Source organism: Borostomias antarcticus (assembly GCF_949987555.1).
Source record: "Borostomias antarcticus genome assembly, chromosome: 3".
Lineage (NCBI taxonomy): Eukaryota > Metazoa > Chordata > Actinopteri > Stomiiformes > Stomiidae > Borostomias > Borostomias antarcticus.
The window spans coordinates 17851236-17872531 of record NC_140236.1 but is presented as its reverse complement, the minus strand read 5'-3'; positions in this window follow the sequence as shown (position 1 = coordinate 17872531).

The following is a 21296-nucleotide window of genomic DNA, read 5'->3' as shown; positions in this document are numbered from 1 at the left end:
CGAGTGACAAAAGTCAATGGCGCAATGAATGGCTTCTGGCAGGGAGCATACTGGGGTATAGCCACGAATAGTATACCACCCTGGACCAGGTCTAGGTACAGTTTAACACCAATTGCTGTGTGACCAACAAACTGATTTTATTTCATTTTAATTTCATTCAGTTATCTTTTCAGTGTTTTAGTAACTTGGAAATTGCTGATTTGACATCATTCAAAGCTAATGGTTTGAGGTGAGACCAGCGTGTGTGGAGAGGAGAGGAAGGGAGGAGGGGACAGGGGGAGAGGTGGGGTTGACAGAGGGTGGGTTTGTTACAGATTGTGTGGTTCTGTCTGGTGCTTTGTTACTGTTCATATTTGTCTCCTCCAGGTGTCTGTCCATGCTGTGTGCACCCTCCCTTGTCATTCGTCCTGTGAATCAACAGCTGAATCCCAAATCACGCACTTAGGCGAAAGTGCAGAGCACTCGCGGCCTTGTGGCCTTACATGCGCGTTCCCGCTAAGTCCACAAGGGCTCAGGGTAGTCCCAAAACGGAATTGCTAGGTCCACAAGTGTGCCACTGCCGCCATTTTGCGCACTTTAACCGCACTTACCGAAAGTCTGCAATTTTGCGGACTTAGGAGCAGAAAATACCCACAGTCCACCGTGTCTCATGTGACACAGTGCTTGAGTGCATCCGAGTCATGATCCGAGTGCATCACACATAAATTATGACATTTGCCGATAACACAACATTGATCTTGAAATCCACATGCTGCAAACATATCCCAACCAACATAATTTTTAAATTATTATTAAATTAAAACAGACGTCAGTCGATCAATTTGCAGAGCCGAGCGGAGAGCTGAGGAGCGCGTCAGAGCAGCCTCTGTGTGGAGGGACGCGGCAGCCAATGAAAACAAAGTGGGAGCGGCATTGAGCTACAGATGTGGGAACATAAGAATGTAACTTGACCCGCGGTATTCTAACAGGCGCTTTACGGCATTCCGCACCACCGCTCGCCTGCCCATAGGGGCGCAGTAATACCACTCATTGACCCATTGCTGTAGCTCATCTCGCACATTAGATGAGCCTACCGTTCTCAAACTCCTTGTTCTCTGTCTGGTTGTAATTTAATTATTACGAACAAAGCCTATCTATTTATATTTTCTATCTCTGTAACTGTCGCTGGGTCTATATCTGTTAACTGTCGGGACAAGTAGAAGTTTAATACATTAGGCTGAGTGTTCTCATATGGAACATGGCATCAGGACGAGTAAGATGGCTAACGGAGATGACCAGAGATGTGTTTGAAATGGTTCACTCACTCCCTATTCCCTATTACCATGGATGTATTGAGTGCGACTCATAGTGAACTACATGGGGAATGATTTAACAGTTTTGGGACACTACATGGAATATAACTGCGTAAGATATTCATGACTCAAACAAGCAGACGCGCCGATCACTGATGGCAGCAGGTTGAAATATCAGGTAGTATTGTGAAAGGTATTTTTGATAAAGTGCTATTATAGTTGTTTAATACAAGGCCTGTCTATTTAGGCCTAGTTATGCTTCAATACTGCTGTACACTTTGTACTTTTCCAGAACACACAATACGCATGAAAAGTTGTTATTATCTGTGTTCCAGTAGCAGATAAGTTGACACACAACCTCACAATGAAAAGCCTGTCTGTGTTGCAGTAAAAGTAACTAACAGGGAACACCCTAATCACATCGGCTGAATGGAAAACGAAAGTAGTAAGCTCATAGGACAAGCATTAGATAAAAGTTTCAACCAATCAGGTACTAACACATGTAGTCACGCGCCAATGTATTGTGTGGAATAGTATATACAGAACGTCCCGACATTCGGTCGGCGCGCTTGCTCAGATACCCCTTGTGTCTCTGTGTAACCGTCCCTTTGCTGCAATTGTAAGGTAATAAAGTATGTTTCTTTTACTCTACTGTTATATTTCGTGTCCTCATTTGACAAGGTTATGTGATTGTGTTGGTCCTTGGGAGGAGAACCCTGTGGTACTGGTGAGTTCAATCTGAAGTGTTATAATAGTATTTTGTGAGTGTCCAAAGGTCATAGGTCAACCGAGTCCAGCCACCACATTTCACTGGTGTCCAGAAGTGGGATTCCAGCTGATCTGCCCGCCTGAGTGGGCCTGCGTTGGACTGATCACCCTCCCACGTATCAACTTCCTAGCCAAGCGAGGTTGAGGGCGGACGCGGGGCCGCTCAGAGGGGCAGGGAGGCCTGGAATCCCTCCCTTAAAAGGACAACCAACACACCAACTGGAGGATTTGCTTTTCTGACATTATAGTAAGTTCCAAACGTACACCAATTGTTCACAGAGTTAAAAATTCCTTTTTAATGAGAGTATATACCTAGGGCTACGCTTGTGACGTACGGCATAGGATATAGAGAGATTATTAAGGTCCACACATACACATTGGTTGCCACGGTGAGGTTTTAATGCTTGCTACATTATAACTACATAGTCCGTCCATAGACCAAGAATTCCCGCACCCAAAACATTCTTTTGGTTGGGTTTTCAAATTCATTGACTGTGTGAAGTGTTTTATCCGAGCGGTGCGAAATAGAACCATAACGACTCCGATATTAAACAGTGTTGCTGTTCCACATAAAGTATGTTCCCCATTCTGACTAAAGGTACCATTCTGTTACTATTCTACTACTACTGTTCTACTATTATTACTATTACTATTACTACTACTATTCAAGAAGTTGTGATTGAAGTGACTGTTGTGTTGTGTGCGTTAGAGACATTGCCTTACAATTGCAGCAAAGGCAATTACACATATTTGTAACATTACACATATTACTGTCATGTTGCTCACGGACGTGGTCACGTGAGCAAAGGGGGGATTAGTCAGATCCTTACCCCATCCTGGTACTGCCCAGGCATCACACAAACAGCAAAAAAAATAAAATTGTCAACCCCCGACCTACCACTGCCATCGAGAAGACCAATCAGGCCGCGCAAGCGGGGGAAAACAGCGCAAACATACAGGTGACAAACGAGGAAGAGGAGGCCGAATTTCTCTCCAATAACCACGATCCCCTAGTAGGTACAGACCACCATGGACCCACCCAGGAGGCTAGGAACGCCCTTCGCCGCTGCGGAGGAAACATGGCCTGCGCCCGAGCTGTCCTCATCAGTCAAGTCCACAACGGACCCTGCTGGGTGTGCCATGAGGGAGTCAGGAAGGACTCCTTCGAGGACATCAGCAGCAAAAATGTGAACTTCAACAACACTGGTAATTGCACAACACCATTTGACATTCTAAGTGTTCTCTCAATTGACCAAATGATCAGGAACAATGCAACCAGCCCACCTCCAGTAACCTGTCAGCACCAGAACGAGCCAACATCCGACAGCCATCTGAGTGAACGAGAGACCAACCTGTGTACACACAGCACATGTGAAGCGTTGGAGAGGGGAAGACATCCCAGAGGAAACCACCAGAGACTTCCCATCGTGTGAGCCAGAGTCACCAACAAAGGGGGGACCCGACACCCCACAAACTGACATTCCTTCTGTTCCCAGTTTTTCCCCTGTCAAGGAAGAACAACAAGTCCCAGAGCCCGTGGACCCAGAGGAGGTCCCAGAAGAGGAGGACCCGACCCCACCACCTAGGAAACCCCAGAGAGAGCGAAAGCCACCCGCCCACCTAGCCCAATATGAATGGAAGTAAGCTCATCGTTGCCGCCGTCATACTATTTACCGCTCTGTCATTCCTCAGCACCGGTGCCGAGGCCAGACAAACGTTCTGTCCTGGAGAACCGTGAAGCCCTCGACCTAATGGAATACTAGTGTTCTGTGGCATCCCTATCTGCAAGTGTCTCATCACCAAAGCAACCCGAGCCACCCTGGGAGCAGACGCCACCGAGATGGTCCTGCTGCAGGACGAAGAAGCCTCCCTGTCCCCAGCCCAGCAGAAGGCCTGGGATCTCCAGAAGTACCACGAGGATAACCCCAAGGCGATCCTCCAGTAACAGGCAAGATCTGAGCACATACACACATTCCCAGACACTGATAACCAACATACACCCCACACTGGGACCTCCTAACTCGGGTAGACACGAGAGCCGTGGCCCCTGCTAGTCGAGCTACAAACACCTCCCTACAGTGACAGACCAGCTGGCAGTCACCTAAAGGTTGAGCACCGGAGAGGACTCTTGGAGTCCTGAAGACCAAACCACCAAGAAGCCGAGTAACTGACCAATAGGGTCAACCCAAAAGCAATAATACTGTTGTAAATTTCACTATTAAAGACTCATGCCATTCCTGACATTTTAAACTGTTGTTTTATGATTGTACTAGTTACAGTACAGTAACTATGTTCTATTATGTTTTATACTCTGTTTTAAAGTCACTGGGCTATTTAGATGTGTTTTCAAGTACTCTGTTATTCCCCATTCTGATAGCTTAGCTTAGCATCATTCACCAGTAATGTTAACAGTAGAGTGATCCATATTATGGATCAAAGGGGGGAAATGTGAAAGGTATTTTTGATAAAGTGCTATTATAGTTGTTTAATACAAGGCCTGTCTATTTAGGCCTAGTTATGCTTCAATACTGCTGTACACTTTGTACTTTTCCAGAACACACAATACGCATGAAAAGTTGTTATTATCTGTGTTCCAGTAGCAGATAAGTTGACTGCCAAGGACACACAACCTCACAATGAAAAGCCTGTCTGTGTTGCAGTAAAAGTAACTAACAGGGAACACCCTAATCACATCGGCTGAATGGAAAACGAAAGTAGTAAGCTCATAGGACAAGCATTAGATAAAAGTTTCAACCAATCAGGTACTAACACATGTAGTCACGCGCCAATGTATTGTGTGGAATAGTATATACAGAACGTCCCGACATTCGGTCGGCGCGCTTGCTCAGATACCCCTTGTGTCTCTGTGTAACCGTCCCTTTGCTGCAATTGTAAGGTAATAAAGTATGTTTCTTTTACTCTACTCTGTTATATTTCGTGTCCTCATTTGACAAGGTTGTGTGATTGTGTTGGTCCTTGGGAGGAGAACCCTGTGGTACTGGTGAGTTCAATCTGAAGTGTTATAATAGTATTTTGTGAGTGTCCAAAGGTCATAGGTCAACCGAGTCCAGCCACCACAGTATTCAGGTTCCATGTTTAGTTGAATGATAAATCCCATATAAATGGTTGGAATTCTAATGATGTGCAAGTGTGATTTTGTCAACTTTAGTGCTGTCTGCTAATAGCAGCCTGTGAAGCTGCACGATAAGACTGTGATAGCAAGTTAGCTCACGACAGCAGCTTCCATAATATTAACGGTAGCTGCGGTGGCTAAAAAGCAGATAGCTAACTTTACAACGATGATTCCTGTAGCTATTTTGATTTTGATGCTATTAGTTCAACTTCTGTTTCTCGGGCAGGAACGGAGACGAACTCGCATTAGCAGCAAAGCAGCTAGAGGAATGATCTTAACATTAGCTAACTGCTTTAGCTACTGCTAGCTACCGTCTTCTTCACTTCTCCTTCGGTAAAACATGACACCGTTGTGTTGTGGTATTGTGGAGGGCTTAGACAGAAGCAGGAAGAGAAACCACTTTTGCCCCATATAAGTAAAATAATGGTCTCATAAGCATTTTCGATTGTAAAATTGTGTTCACTTGTTTTAGTTTGCAAACATATGCAATTTTCTTAGCATTCCCAGCTTTGTATGTAGTTTTAATGTGAAAGATACATCTTGAATGCAGTCAAGACAAATTATTTTGCCTCATAACTTTTGTCAAATCCCCTGGTTCCAGTCAATTGGATTATAGGCTATAGGCTACTTTCGTTTACAATGACGTTACCTTATGAACACAAATAGCTTAACCTATAGGCCTACATAAAAACAATAGCCTAAAACCATGTTTATTTACAATGTATTTTCTTTCATTGATAGCATGCCAATAGGGTGAGGAAAACGACGCGCGGTCTCTTTAGCCCTGAGACCATCAGGCAGGCAGCAGGAGGTCGTTGAAGGCTTTATATATTATTATGATATTATGTCTAATAATACATTCGTTGAAAGTACACAGGCTGATCTACTATACGGAATTGGACCGAGGAGTGTTCTCATATGGAACTAGGCTGCACACGCCCGCCCGCGACAAGAGCTGAATTGTAGTCAGCTTTCCCCGCTGCGCGCAGGACGCGTGCGTCCCCCGCTCCGAGCGAGAACGCAGGCGGAATGTCGCTCCCCGTCTGAAACGGCCTTGACTCCTGGAATCCCAAGGTCTTTCATATTGAAATTCTCTTGATGGTCTGGGGATGCGAGACGTGTTAAGGGAGTGCATCAGTCGTGAGCCTTAACAGTAGTCTACCAGCCTGCGCTGCGCTCAGAACAAAGTTGGATGAATGGATGGACTTTTTGGAATCCTGGAAAATGTTTATTGCGCTCTAAAATCGTGAAAGCATAAATGTAAAAATGCAGCAACAGAAGTAGTCTAGATGAGATGGTGGTTTAAATGAATGGCAACACATAAATTGAGACATAAATTGAGACTGGTGATAATGCTAATAATCTACCGTAGGGCCTACCTCTGGCTGAGTTCATGGTTACAGCCATTCATCTCTTACACATGGGCCTATACAATACTTGCACAATCTACTTTGGACGTTAATCCATCCATCTATCAATCAAACTAGCGAATTCAATGGCCGGTCATGGCAACCCTACTAACACAATCAGGTTGCAGCAATGTTGCAGACACGTGCAATTTAGACTTTTGTATGGTCCACTCAACGTCAAGTTAAACGTGCATGCAACGCAAACGCGGTATCTGCACACAAGTTGCTGCAACGTGCAGGTCCAACGTGTCTGCAACGTGCCTGCAATGTGCACACAACGTGGGGATTTCCGTGATGATTTCGATGTATATTTGCTGCAACGTTGTATACACGTTTATATATTACTTTGTTACGTTGCTGCAACGTGGTCTACACTTTCGTTGGCTACATTTATAATTTGCATTACAAAACAAATCAGCTCCTTGCACAAGCTCCACTACTTCCTGAAACTCTACAGGCATATTTCTTTACCGTCCTATACTATTGGATAGCAATTGAGATGAATCCGGTGTGAAGCACACCTGATCAATCACTTCCATCCACTAGTATAGGACAGGAAAGAAATACGCCTGTAGAGTCAGGAAGTAGTGGAGCCTGTGCAAAGAGCCTATTAATGTCATAGTCAATGCAGCAAGCAAAATTATGGTACAAAAGTTATGACACAACACCATTAACAGTTAAGAACAATTTATTTTATTAAAAAGTACACACAATGTCTGGCCTGCAACATGATAAAAAAGTTTAAAAAACCAAAAGGATTTAAAAAACCAAAAACAAAGTTATTTACAAAAAAAGTTATTTACAAAAACAATGACAGGCTGTGCTCAGATAGGCTGGGGGGGTGGCTGTGCTCAGATGGGCTGCGGGTGGGCGTCAGATGGGCTGGGGGGCAGCTAGGAAGGGAAGTCTTCCTCATCAGAATGCTGGGGAGTGCTCAGATGGACTGTTCTTGGATGGGCTGTGCTCAGGCAGACTTCTGCAGATACCTAAAGACATAATGAAATGGCCGTAAATACACAACGCACATACATGCACAAAAAAGTGGTACACAATTTTTGGAACCATGCAGTGTCACTGGGTAGGAGAAACCAAAAAAAAAGACATCACTTACCCTTCTGCATTTAGCAGGGGCATGTTTTAATGTCTCCTGCAGCTGGGCGGCCACCTCCGCCATCGTAGCCTTCGGCATGGAGACCATAACTGCACCTTTAGGTTATCAAGAAAGAAGAAAGGTAATGGTTTCAATTCACATCGGTCATGGAACAAAGACGATGTATTAAAAAATATTAAAAATATGAACCATTTCTTACGTTTTAGAACATTGAAGAGTGTCATACTCTTCAGTGGCTTCTTCCCCTTCTTCCCGTGCACACTGTAGGCGCTCCACACCGCATGTGTGGCAACAGTTGACAGCACCCGCCGGACTGTGTCCGCCAAGTCTCACAAGTCTAACCCACCAATGGCACCTAGGTATTGTGTCTGCAAAACAAAGACAGTCATTTACTGTACCCTGCAAAAATAAGACAAAGTTCTGCCCTGCAGACACTCACCATCTTCCTCTGATGTTCCCGGTCCTTCAACCTGGCCTCAAAGACCTGCAGCTCCTCCTCCGTTTGGGCAGGGTCCAGTACATCCAGCACTTCTCCCTGGGCTCCAGACTCCCCAGGCCGTATGCTCTGGGCCAGTTCCCTCACACTCTGCGCAAGCTCACAGAGTTGCTCCCGCAAGTCTGAGAAATGCTGATGTACAGACCTCTGGAAATCTAGATAAACACAGATGTGGCTATAAGTAGGCTACATTGACATAAAACTAAATTAAACTCAAAATATATCCCTGCATGAAACATGAAGTAGTTCCATACCAGCATCTGCAGAGAAGCATCGATTCGGTAGAGGGGTACATGGAGTCAATGGTGCTGGAGCCGTTTTCTTGGGCGACGGCATCACAGACCTAACTGAAAAACAAAAGGGATAAAGGAAAGGGATTAGCAGGAAACTGTATGGTGTTGGCAGCATGCTTTGGCTTCTGGCATTTGAAGGAAAATAAATTAAGACATTAACAGGTAGACATCACAACACCACAGCAGTACATGCCACTCTTACCTGGTCTGGCTGGGGTGCTATACATGAGGCCTGGGCTCATGTGGTTTTCGCTCACAGGGGATGAGCTCGGAAAATCTGCAAGATGAGTAAAATGGTATTCAATCTAAAAAAGCCAATCACAGAGCTAACTGAAAACCTAAAGGGATTAGCAGGAAACTTTATGGTGTTGGCTTTGGCTTCTGGCATTTGGAGGGAAACTAAATAAAGACATGACAGGTAGACACCACAACACCACAGCAGTACATGCCACTCTTACCTGGTCTGGCTGGGGTGCTATACCTGGGGTCTGGGCCCCGCTCGCTCACAGGGGATGAGCTTGGAAAATCTGCAAGATGAGTAAAATGGTATTCAAAATAAATAAAAAATAGTCCAACTATCAGTGTGCAGTAGGCATAGACATTTCATTTCAACACAAACATGCATACCTGGATCGTACAGAACACGTGGATTGTACTGGACAGTTCAGATAATCAATACATTTCAGCCATCCTTTTTCCTCAGAATAATGAGTCATGATCTCCCCCCCCCCCCCCCCCCATCAGTATTTTTTAACAGCTCAAAATGCAAACAGTACCAGTTGTGGACTTTGGGGAAAACCTGGACTCTGGAGCGCCCAGCCAGGGTTAGGTTCCACACAGTTCTTTATCCGTTGGCTGACTTTGTTGATTGGCCAGGAACACATCTGCAACTGTGAGTGAAACCATGTTAGTACCCGCTTCCCTGTACAATTGAAAAGTAGCACACCAATCAGAAACATTGTTCACACAAACATGTTCTTACCCCATCCTTTTTGGAGAGCCAGGATACTGGGACAACCGACAGTGTCCTCCCCCAGAAACTCCACACTGCAATACAGTCTGCCCAATAAATAAAAAAATATTAAGGTTATAAACACATAAGGACCCTATGGGAAAGTAGGCAGAGGGGAAGAAGCGACTAAAACTGAACAATTCAACAAGTCATTACAGCCGATAAGTAATTAGTGACACGCCACTATTCTATTCTTTTTTTTTTTGATTCTCTGCCGTCATCTGCCCAGGACAGATGCGGTCAATGGCGGTCAATCATCAGTGTGGGAAACATGAAGCTAGTTTAGGCATTAGCCACTGCAGTGCACAGATTAAATGTATAAGGCCCGTGAATCACGCGTTACTACTCGCAGTTTTAAAAGGAACGCCTGTTTTTGACTCGTGAACTCCTACAATACACACCGATACTACTAATGTGGCAAACAAAGCTGCCTCCATCTTTGTTTCGAGCTAACGTTATTGTCTATGGTACCGCAATTACCTCGTGGGTGGCATCATTCTCAGTCTCCCACTTTCCAGACAAATGGAAAATATATAAAGCATTATCTTGGCTTTGCCTTCACTGTTGCCTATGTAATATTAGCCTAAGATTCGTGATGGCCTTAGAAAGCCTGACACGAGCGAGCTCCCAATGTGAGTCTCAAATTCAGCAGAGTCAAACAAACAATTCACATTTCCCTCAGTCCAGCGGCCATTTTAGAGTAACGTTAACTAACAAACTACCAGCTCAGACCGTTCGCTTATGTTTCTGCAAATGTTCGCGGCGAACACCAAGCCAGCAGTAACAGAAAAAAGGTTTGCAATAGTTTGTCGGAGTATTTGCAATATTGTCTAAACGTTAGCCAAGTTCGGGCCTTGACTTAGCTAGCTAACACTAGGTAGCGTGCTAGCTAGCATTAGCTAACGTAAGCTAGCTATCATTGGGCTTCCAATTCCTGAACTTAGTTTAGCGTGCAGGTTATGAGTTACTTCTGTTTACTTAAAGGATTAACATGGTAATTTTCACTTTTTTTGAGTTTGAACGTGCTATTTGCACAATAGGACATTGAAGAAACACAATAAAAACATTAAATATATCCGTTTTGTCGTTTTTGAGAAACTGGAAGCGTAACATTTTCAGTCCAATTTGACTCAGGGTAAAAATACTCCGAATTCGTGACGTTTTTCCCATTGTTGACGTCACCCTAAAGTTTGAAAAACCCGCCTCCACTCCCCTGCACCGCCTCCAACAGAAACCTGTCTGGCTCCCGCACTTGCTGTCTGTGCCGTTTCACCATCTATCCAACATGGTAAGGCAGCTCTGAACCCTTTCTCATCTTGAGAATAATTGAATAGTTGCAGTCTCTTAATTTTATATAATTTGTACGTTTTATAGGCCTAATTGTATTTGTGGTTGTCATACATATTGGGAAGTTTTCACCATGATCTCCGTGTCTGAGTAGCCAACCTAGCTACTGTTAGATAAACGAACCATAACGTTAGCTGTAATTGGCAACAGTTTTTAAAAAGCTGTCTGATCCAGCTAGCTATTTGTCTTTATCCAGCATGTTGACGTTAGCTAGCCTAATGTTTGGAATGTCAGCTAGCTGTGTTAATTATCCTAGCATGCTAACGTTAGCTCTCAATGCATTTGCTTTTGGTAACGTTAGCCCTCCAGTGCAATGGCAGAAACACAGCGCACCATACTGTACTCTTCCCTGGCATAAACACAGTGCACCATACTGTACTCTTCCCTGGCATAAACACAGTGCACCATACTGTACTCTTCCCTGGCATAAAATCTACTTGCACCAGGTGCAAACTGTGCTGTAAGGTTTCCGAAGCGATAGCCTACCATAACTGTTGTGAGCGTGCTTTGTTGTATAGGCCAATAGTTATCCAAGTCAAAGTTGGATATAAGTCAGTTTGTCTCCACAAGAATCTCCCGATTATCTCTCGCTCAAACTTAATTCGATATAATGTAGACTTACTGATAAATAGCCTATTGTTGTAATTTATGCTGTTTTGCATATGCAAAATAACGATGCTATTACTAATCGCTTTTATAATTTGCCCCCTTTTCTTGTAGCCAGATCACTACATTTCCAATACTGGGACTTGAGGTCCAGGTCTCTTCAGGGCTCTGGAGGTGTGCAGGTCCTGGAGGACAGGTTGCAGCCAATGTCACCTAATGATATTATAAATGTTACAACACCGCCCTGTTTTATGAGAAAGTAGCCTATGTCTTAATTTAATGTCATGTTGTATGCGCAACAATTACCTCGGAAAATAAAGACGTAGTCCTACCCGTGCGGGTTTTTGTCATTTATTTATTCTCACATTGAGATCTTAACTTGATCAAACACACCTGCTGTGTACTGAATCGTTTGTCCTAAGGTCTTGTATTGCAGCGTTGTGATGCGCATATAGAGGCTACTGTGCTAAAATTATGACTACATTTCAGGGTGGGTGGAGGTGAAGATATTAAGTCAAGTTATGTTCCTTTCATAATTTACAACTCCAAATAATTGTAATTCTGCAAAACATTCTGAAAGTTGTGTAAGGCTTATCATCACTGTGGCATCTGCTCCACATAATGTTGATCATCCCAGCACCTCGATCCGACCCAACTTCAGGAAGCATTGCGCATTTTGGGATTAAACAGCTCCAGTAGCGATATTCTATTATAACCAGAGGGCATTACAATAACATTCAAAACGAGATCTATTGACTGCATGACCTGTTAGTCTCCAGCATGGATGTATTAATATAACTGGATACAGCCACTCCATTCACTGGCCGCTATCAACAATGAAGCCCTATTGAACCGCGCCATCTTGGCAAATTTGTAGTCATTTGACTATTTCCGGTGACTTTTGACTTGCGCAGTTGTGCTTTTCTGGCCTTCCGGTGACTTTTGACTTGCGCAGTTGAGCTTCTCTGGCCGACGCGCGTCCACGAAAAAGTTCACATTTATCTGAAATGTAGACGCACGTTCCCGGCTCTCTCGGCTCTCCCCGCTTTGATTTAGCAATGAAAACCGGCTTGCATATTAACCTGTTTTTGTCAAATATATCAATTGGAGAAATTATTTTTTCATCCAGGCATCTTAGTTTTAACAGGTTAAATATAACTGAACATGTTTCGTTTGCTAGTAGATGGTATTCATTCCGTTCGCGATAACGTTATTGCAGCCAGGCTAAATTCCTCCAGGGAGCCAGTGACCGGCGAGTTGAAGAGCTTCACTCCCCGCCAGCAGGAGCTTTGGCCGCGGCTACCGCATCTCGGATAAACCGCTGAGTTCCTGGCTGCTATTTCACACTCGCCCTTGATCAATCCCAATACCGATCCATGGTAATAATGAATCAATCGTTCAGATCAGATCGGCAGTGCTGCATGCATGTTACAACATCATTGTTAGCTTTATTAACATAACCATAGCCTACATTTATCTCTCTAACGTTAGGCTATCCATCTTACACCAGTCGGCCATTCGATAGCTGGAAGCGGTCAACGCCAACGTTGACTGAAAACACCCAAACTCAGTGTATCGTTTCATCTTCATGCTACACATCAACTCCTTTACATTGTATGTGAATAAATTCCTGTTATTCTAAAAATATCCCATTTCTGTCCATTCCTGGAAAAGGCTAATAATTGCTGTCAAATGATCACTCCAGTTTATCAACGTATCCCACTACCATTTCAACTATGCACAGGAGATTGTCTTATATATATATGTGTGTGTATGGAGCAATTGTTTTTAATGTCCGACTTTTGTCTGTGCTGTTCAGTAAATGTGCATCTGTCCTAATTTATTGTAGCCTATCTACTACACAACCTAGTTCAAATTTATGAATCTTCCGCGGCGTGATCATTTCCAAACCAAATTGCGGGGGGGAGGGGGGGGGGGGCATTTGTAAAAGCATTACAAATTAGACATTAAAAGCATTAAAACGAAATGTGAAACAGCATGACAACATACATATTCCTTGATTATTTGTATGCTGTGTTGTCCCGTCTGAGTTTGTCCTGTTCGTGATTGGTCTCGTGTTCCCACTCGATAGGCTTGCACCTTGACGTTGGTGAGTGGGCTTTAAACCAAGACGGGCTGTATGTGCATGTGTGTATGTATGTGGTTTGTGTGTCATATTCTATTATTGAAATGTAATAACAGAAACAGTGTGCCTCCTCTTATCCTCACAGCTCAAGCCATTTTTAGGAGACCAGTTCACACCTCAACCAGACCTGCTGCTGTTTAGGACCTGCTTTAAGCCCTTTTTTGTGGTGTCCGTTTTCTGTGTTCTGTGTCAAGTAAGCCAACCCACCTTCAATGCAGTGTAGCCTCCACATTTGAATGGTTACAGCAGTCTTGTCGTCTACAAGCAACAGTCTCTGGCTTTGCATGGCAATTTATGTAGTATCATCCGAGTTCTACAAATGCTGTACTTTTTTGTACTGTAAGTAACCCCTCAATTATTCAATTTTACTGGGGAGCAGTGACCATAGCCTACTTGCCAACCCTCCTGACTTCCGCGGGAGATTCATAAATTTGAACTAGGTTGTGTAGTAGATAGATAGGCTACAATAAATTAGGACAGATGCACATTTACTGAACAGCACAGACAAAAGTCGGACATTAAAAACAATTGCTCCATACACACATATATATATATATATAATGTTTCACATTTCGTTTTAATGCTTTTAATGTCTAATTTGTAATGCTTTTAATGCCCCCCCCCCCCCCCCCGCAATTTGGTTTGAAAATGCTCCCTATTTCTGAGGTCCCAAGGTTGGTGAGTATGGCAAGCTATAAGCTATTAATACAAGCATACCGCTCAAAAAGGGCTTAATACATACAACAAACTGATCAGGCTAATCATTTTTTATTGAAAATGACCACAAGACAACCTCCTGTGCATAGTTGAAATGGTAGTGGGATACGGTGATAAACTGGAGTGATCATTTGACAGCAATTATTAGCCTTTTCCAGGAATGGACAGAAATGGGATATTTTTAGAATAACAGGAATTTATTCACATACAATGTAAAGGAGTTGATGTGTAGCATGAAGATGAAACGATACACTGAGTTTGGGTGTTTTCAGTCAACGTTGGCGTTCACCGCTTCCATTTATCGAATGGCCGACTGGTGTAAGATGGACAGCCTAACGTTAGAGAGATAAATGTAGGCTATGGTTATGTTAATAAAGGTAACAATGATGTTGTAACATGCATGCAGCACTTCCGATCTGATCTGAACGATTGATTCATTGTTACCATGGATTGGTATTGGGATTGATCAAGGGCGAATGTGAAATAGCAGCCAGGAACTCAGCGGGTTATCCGAGATGCGGTAGCCGCGGCCAAAGCTCCTGCTGGCGGGGAGTGAAGCTCTTCAACTCGCCTGTCACTGGCTCCCTGGAGGAATTTAGCCTGGCTGCAATAACGTTATCGCGAACGGAATGAATACCATCTACTAGCAAACAAAACATGTTCAATTATATTTAACCTGTTAAAACTAAGATGCCAGGATCAAAAAATAATTTCTCCAATTGATATATTTGACAAAAACAGGTTAATATGCAAGCCGGTTTTCATTGCTAAATCAAAGCGGGGAGAGCCGAGAGAGCCGGGAACGCGCGTCTACATTTCAGATAAATGTGAACTTTTTCGTGGACGCGCGTCGGCCAGAGAAACTCAACTGCGCAAGTCAAAAGTCACCGGAAATAGCCAAGTGACTACAAATCTAGCCAAGATGGCGCGGTTCAATAGGCCTTCACTTTAGATTTCGAATCCTGGGGGCTTGGTCTCCAGACTCCGGAGTAGGCTAGCCCTTGACCGCTGCGCTCGGAGTCTTGGAGCACGGCCCTCTGTCTCCAAACTCATCGATTATGTTGAATCGCTGCGCTACGCATGCAGTCTGCCACATATTAGTAGGATCAGTAGGCTAGCCTATATGTAGGCTACATCCCCAGCCCCTTTCTGCAAAATGTATTGTGTTGCCTTTGTATGTGAAATGAGCTATAATGATTTAATTGATCTGACCAATAATCAGTTATTGCAGTGGTATAACGCTCGATTCCTTACATCACCACAACTGACAGATGTTGAACCCAGAACAGTAACGTTTCAGTGTTCAACTGGCTTTGTTGGACACCTACTAAGATAAATAACGTTAGACTGGTGAACAATGCGGATGTTATGTCGGTTTCACAGCGCAAATGATCTGTCTTCTGGTAAGACCCACAGTTGCAATTATTTGACTAACTAGGTCTATCCTGTTCGTAGCTGGCTGAAAGCTATAAGTCTAATAGCCCAAGCCTCCAAGCTTGCGTGGCCGGCTGCAGGGGGCTATTCCTCTGTCGCGGGGGAGACGTGTCGTCGTTATACCTTTATCGTACTTTTCCCAAATAGGCCTAATGCAAATTCGAGGATACGGCCTGTTAGGTAGCGTGTATCTTTATAATGTTTGGGGGTTAATATAATATTAAGGACTTTGTAAATGCCCCTGGTAAGCAGCTAGAAAAATGGCTATTGATCTGGCTGTTGTGCGATCTAGCTCTTGTTGTCTAGCTCGGAGCGGTGGTAGCTATGGTAACGGGGCACACGCCTGTCAATCAGAATGATTCCAGTTGGTCATTTGCTCAGAGAACTGTCAATCAGTTGTTAATAATCACGCCCAGTTTTGAGTGAGTGAACTTTTTGAGTGGCAGATTCAGACCTCTAAAAACATGTCACGGGATAGCCCGATTGCAATCCTAATGCTAGCGTAATAGGACTTTAATCCAACGTCACTGCAACGTTATTTAACGTTGACGTTGCAGGGACCCATATTGCCAATGTTTCTGCAACGTTGCAGAAAAGTCTAATTAGACTTAGGAGGGTAAAGTTATTTTCGACCTTAGATGGACGTTGTCACAACATCGCCTGATGGTAACGTTGTAACTTACCTAAGTACAACTTATGTGCAACGTTGCTGCAACCCACTGTGTTAGTAGGGAAAGCACCCGCTAACGCAGGCTACCCCCCTCCCACGATCAAGGGCTAGGAAACCGGTTCATCCAGTTTATTTGAATATAAAAGAATTTGGGTGGGGGGGGGGGGTTACAATAGTCTAGTCCAGGTTCGCTGGAGGACCTGTATTTTCAGTGTTTGCTGGTAGCGGACTGCATCGATCAATGCAATGACTCTCCATGTTTTTCAGTTTTACCCTTTTCATCAATAAAACATCATTTTTACAACCATGTCTCATTGATTGGGAAGGCATTTAGAGCTGCCGGTCTATTAGCCTACATTCGGACTCAGGATGACATAACTGTTTATTGAGAAACAATTGGCTATATAAAGAAATACCACAATGCATGTAGTCTAGATATATTACATTATAGTTATACACTTTATGGTAGACTGCCCTCTCGCTCGCTAAGCAGGCTACATTGTGGCTGTTTTGTTCATCGCAGAAGCCTATAGGCTACACATTAGAAAAATGTTTTTTTTTATATAAACCTAGAAGGAATCAGAATATGTGGAAATTTAATTTGAGCCTATTTTAATACAATTCAAATTCTGCTTAGAGGGAATTATTTTCAACGGACATTATGACCTGAGCATAATTAATAATTATCTAAGTTAATATAGGCCTATGAGAACGCAACGCTTTTTACGATAGGCTAGGCCTATGCGTCTTGTGATTGTACTGTAGCCTAGGCTACAACTTAAGGCTTGCCCTATTGAATTCATTTTATAGCCTACTAGGCTACTCATTATTATCGAATTATCTAGTTGATATATGAATAAAACAATAAGCCGTTTTAATGGCTATGGGCTACTAGTTGTAGCTATATGATGCGCTCTGCTCTTATACGCACGGTTGAGGCGGCAGCTCAAATACACTTCGCACATATCCTCTGCTATAGCCTCTCACAGACAGCTAGGTGCACTTCATGCATTGGTAGACAGTTCTGTTCTTGCTGCAGCTTGTCTTCACCATGCAAGTATTTTTTTGGGGGTATTCTTCTGTGGACACTGCGAGGGGCGCCGCAGGTGGCTGTTTGGACGCCAGAGCGCGCAGCTCTTCAGCCAACTGGAGGATGTCGCGTCTGGGGAAGCACTGTGTCTCTCCACCATTCCCCAGCGAGTCCAAGCTCCCTCAATGAATAATACTTATTTATAATAGCCTACATAGCGCGAAACTGTGCATATAATAGGCTGTAGCCAGCGCGAAACTGCGCATTCCCTATAGCCGTTCATTGAACAGCTGGCGGCCGGTATAAATAAATAAAAACATACACGATATTTTGTTATTTGAATGATCTTGAATATATATATATATTCAAGATCAGTCAAATAACAAAATATTGTGTATGTTTTTTTCATTTATAATTTAACAATAGGGGGTGCAACAGAACACAATTTTAGGGAAAGTCATTGACAGGCAGACTTCAATGTTTTATTAAAATATAGTTATGTGCAAATGAAAACCCACAATCGTCCTATAGACCTTGCCCCGATTTTGGAAATCAGATAAAGGCGTTCACAAGACCATTTCAATAATCGCATTATTACAATTATCGGTTGATGTCTCACTGTCAAACCTGCCGCTATGCACAAGTTAGTTAATGTCCGGATATGATTGGCAATGAGTGATCTTTACTCATGGTGACTATTTCAATTTTGTATGGATCCACACCTCCGATCAAGCTTATTTTTTCTTTGTATCGTGCTGAAGCCATATAGCCTACTGCGCTCAGACTTGGCTACATTAGCTGGTGCCCTGTCTTCAAATTTACTTCCGGGGTTTACGAGTAGCCTACCAGTTGAATGCGTTCCAGAAACAAAACGCAAAACCCTCACGTTCACCACATCTTTACTAACAAATATATTTACAATACTGTTATTTTGCGCATTTGACTTAACAGACACCACGTCTTGACCCGACGTCAGTTGCCGAGATAGATAGGCTACTGTAGGCCTAGATATATTATAGGTGTTCGTAATAATTAAATTAAATCGAGATGGAGAAAACATGGGTTTGAGAACAAGGTAATAATAACAATTAAACGTTATTTGTATAGCCCCTTTCATACAGATAAATTCAGCTCAAAGTGCTTTACAACAGAGCATTTAAATTAAAGAATGTGAAATTTAATGATGCTTCATTCGTAGACTATAGGAGAAAAACACTGAGCCCAGCCTGCTAAATCTACTCAAAGACGCCACCTGGCGGTGGTGCATCACTAAAACGAAATAACACCCGTCTGAAATCCCACGAGATTTCCAACGGGATTTCCCTGCCAAATACCGCGAGGTGAAATGCTGCAGCATGTGACATTTCTAACTTCCCACATCTGTAAACTGGCTTGGGAATCGTTGGCGCGCAGCTGGAAGTGCTGTCCCATTTAATTCACCGCCCTGCACCCTCTGGCCCTTCCAGCTGACGTCATTTAAGTGCTCAGGCCGCAAGTGCGAGGGGCCGCAAGGGTTGTTTGCGCACTCAGATTGGGATTCAGCTAACGTCTCCTGCCATCCTCCTGACTGCCACTGCTACCACCTGGCTGCCATCAGCAATCAACTCCCCCAATCAGCTCCTGCCCAATCAGCAGGCGGCCCAATCAGCAGGCGGCCTTCCCCCTATATATGTGTGTCTGTGTTCGCTGTTTGTTAGAGGGAGACAGAGGGGTATGTTGTATGTGATCTTGTGACATGTTGATTGACCTCAGTTTTCTTATAGCCTACTGTTTGTTTGGATGTCGTACCATTTAGTTAACACACACACACACACACACACACACGTACACACAGACATACACACAGACATACACCAGCCCACTTCCGGCTTTAGGCCTGGGCCATAGCAAACACACACCAGTATTTGCCATGTCTCTCATATGATGCTTTTTTAGCCTCTCTTACTCTGAAATGTAATTTAATGTAATGTATTGCTTTATAAATGTTCTTAGCCGGTGGACAAACATACTCCTGGAGCTTGCTCGATTGCCTTGTTGAGAGGGGTCAGGGAAGAATTTTTACAGCTCGCTTATCTGGCCCCCGGGTGATTACTGTTTTTTTTGCTTCCCTCTGGAATATGTAGAGAGTGGGTCGTATGCCCACCTCCCTTGTTCTCTGTAAAGCGCATTGTGTTGCCTCTGGGTATGAAATGCGTTATACAAATAAAGCTTTCATTGATTGTTTACTTTTGTTTGACAACCTACCTACCTTAGTGCCAGTTGTTTGGGTTAACTGTGTATTTATCTCCCCTTGGGTTCTTCTGCTCCTGGGAGAAGGGCTTTAGGTAAGATACCCTGGGGTATACATTTTTCACCACGTAGGTAACCCTCTGTTAAACACACTAGGTAAGAGTGAGCGGCTGCCACGTCTTTTTGTAGCAGGTAGGTAAGGTTCCGGTTTAGGCTTAGATGGCTAGTTGGGGCCTCTAGTTCTGTTTTCAGTTTAGATATTGTTAGGGTCTATAGGGTAGAGGTGTAGGGAAGGTAGGGCTGTGCTTCTTAGTGGCACCGTTCAGTCCTTCTCCCTAGGGCCCTTATCTCCTGCCCTGTTCATTTATTCCCCTTTGTGGTTTTGTCGTCTTGTGGTGTTTCTGTTCATTGTCACTTTTTCTGTGGGTGGTAATCAGCAGCCACCTAGCAGTGGGCCTATGGTAGGTTAAACCTGGCAGAAAACAAAGATAAAGTGAAGGAAATGGTCCAGTATGGCCAGATTCTTTTCTTTTAATTTGTGTATCTGCCCAGTAATCCGCTCCAAAATTTAATGGGTTCCAAGTTGGCCCATGCAACCATCCTCCACTGAATTTCGTGATTGCTCTGGTAGTTTTTGTGTGAAGAACGAATGAATGAAGGAACGAACGAATGAACGAACGAAATAACGAACACACGTGACTGAAAATGCTAAAATCGAGACATGAGCTGTGTTCGGAATCGCTCACTCGTTCCCTCACTCCCTATTCCCTATATAGGGTTCACCATGTAGTGAACTACCTAGGGAACGGAGAAAATGTAGGGTACATGCACTGTTCCCTGCAAATCAAGGTGAATTGTGGGTAATAAATAGTGGACTATATAGGGAACGAAAATTCCGTGGAGAATTCGGACACTACAAACAAAATGGCTGACGCCCTATATAGTGCACTATATAGTGAATAGGTAGTGATTCCGAACACAGTTATGGACTCCTGAAAATGTATTCATTCTCGCACTAACAGGCCTACTTACATCGAACTGTTCTGAAAAAGTGGCAAAACATTATACTAATCGCTATAGCCTATAAATCCATATGTAGGATAAACTATGCCCCAGCTGGCATTTCAACATTGATTCACGGGTGATTCAACGTCATGTGACTGTGAATCAACGTTGGATTAGGTTTTGATTTTGAAAGTTGAATTAACATTGATATTGCGATGTTCCAACATCTTACTCTTCAACATGGGTGAATTAAGGTCTTACAATCACTGCTGAATATGTGTTGAATTTGAAAGGTGAATCAACTTTGAAATCCCAACTTTGTTTCAACGGCTTACTTTTCAACATGGGTAAATTAAGGTATTTGAGTCAACTTTGCATCACTGTTGAAACTGCAACTTTGTTTCAACTTATTACTTTTCAATCATGTAGCCACAGAGTACGAAGGCGTTTACTTTTTACAATTTTATTTTACATTAGAATCAAGATGCACATGTAGGCCTACCAGTGGCGGCTGGTGACTCAAAAAACTGAGGAGGACAGGAGGAAGAGAGGCGAAGCGCCCATGGGCACCGGGGGGCACTTTCCCTTAGTCAGTTAT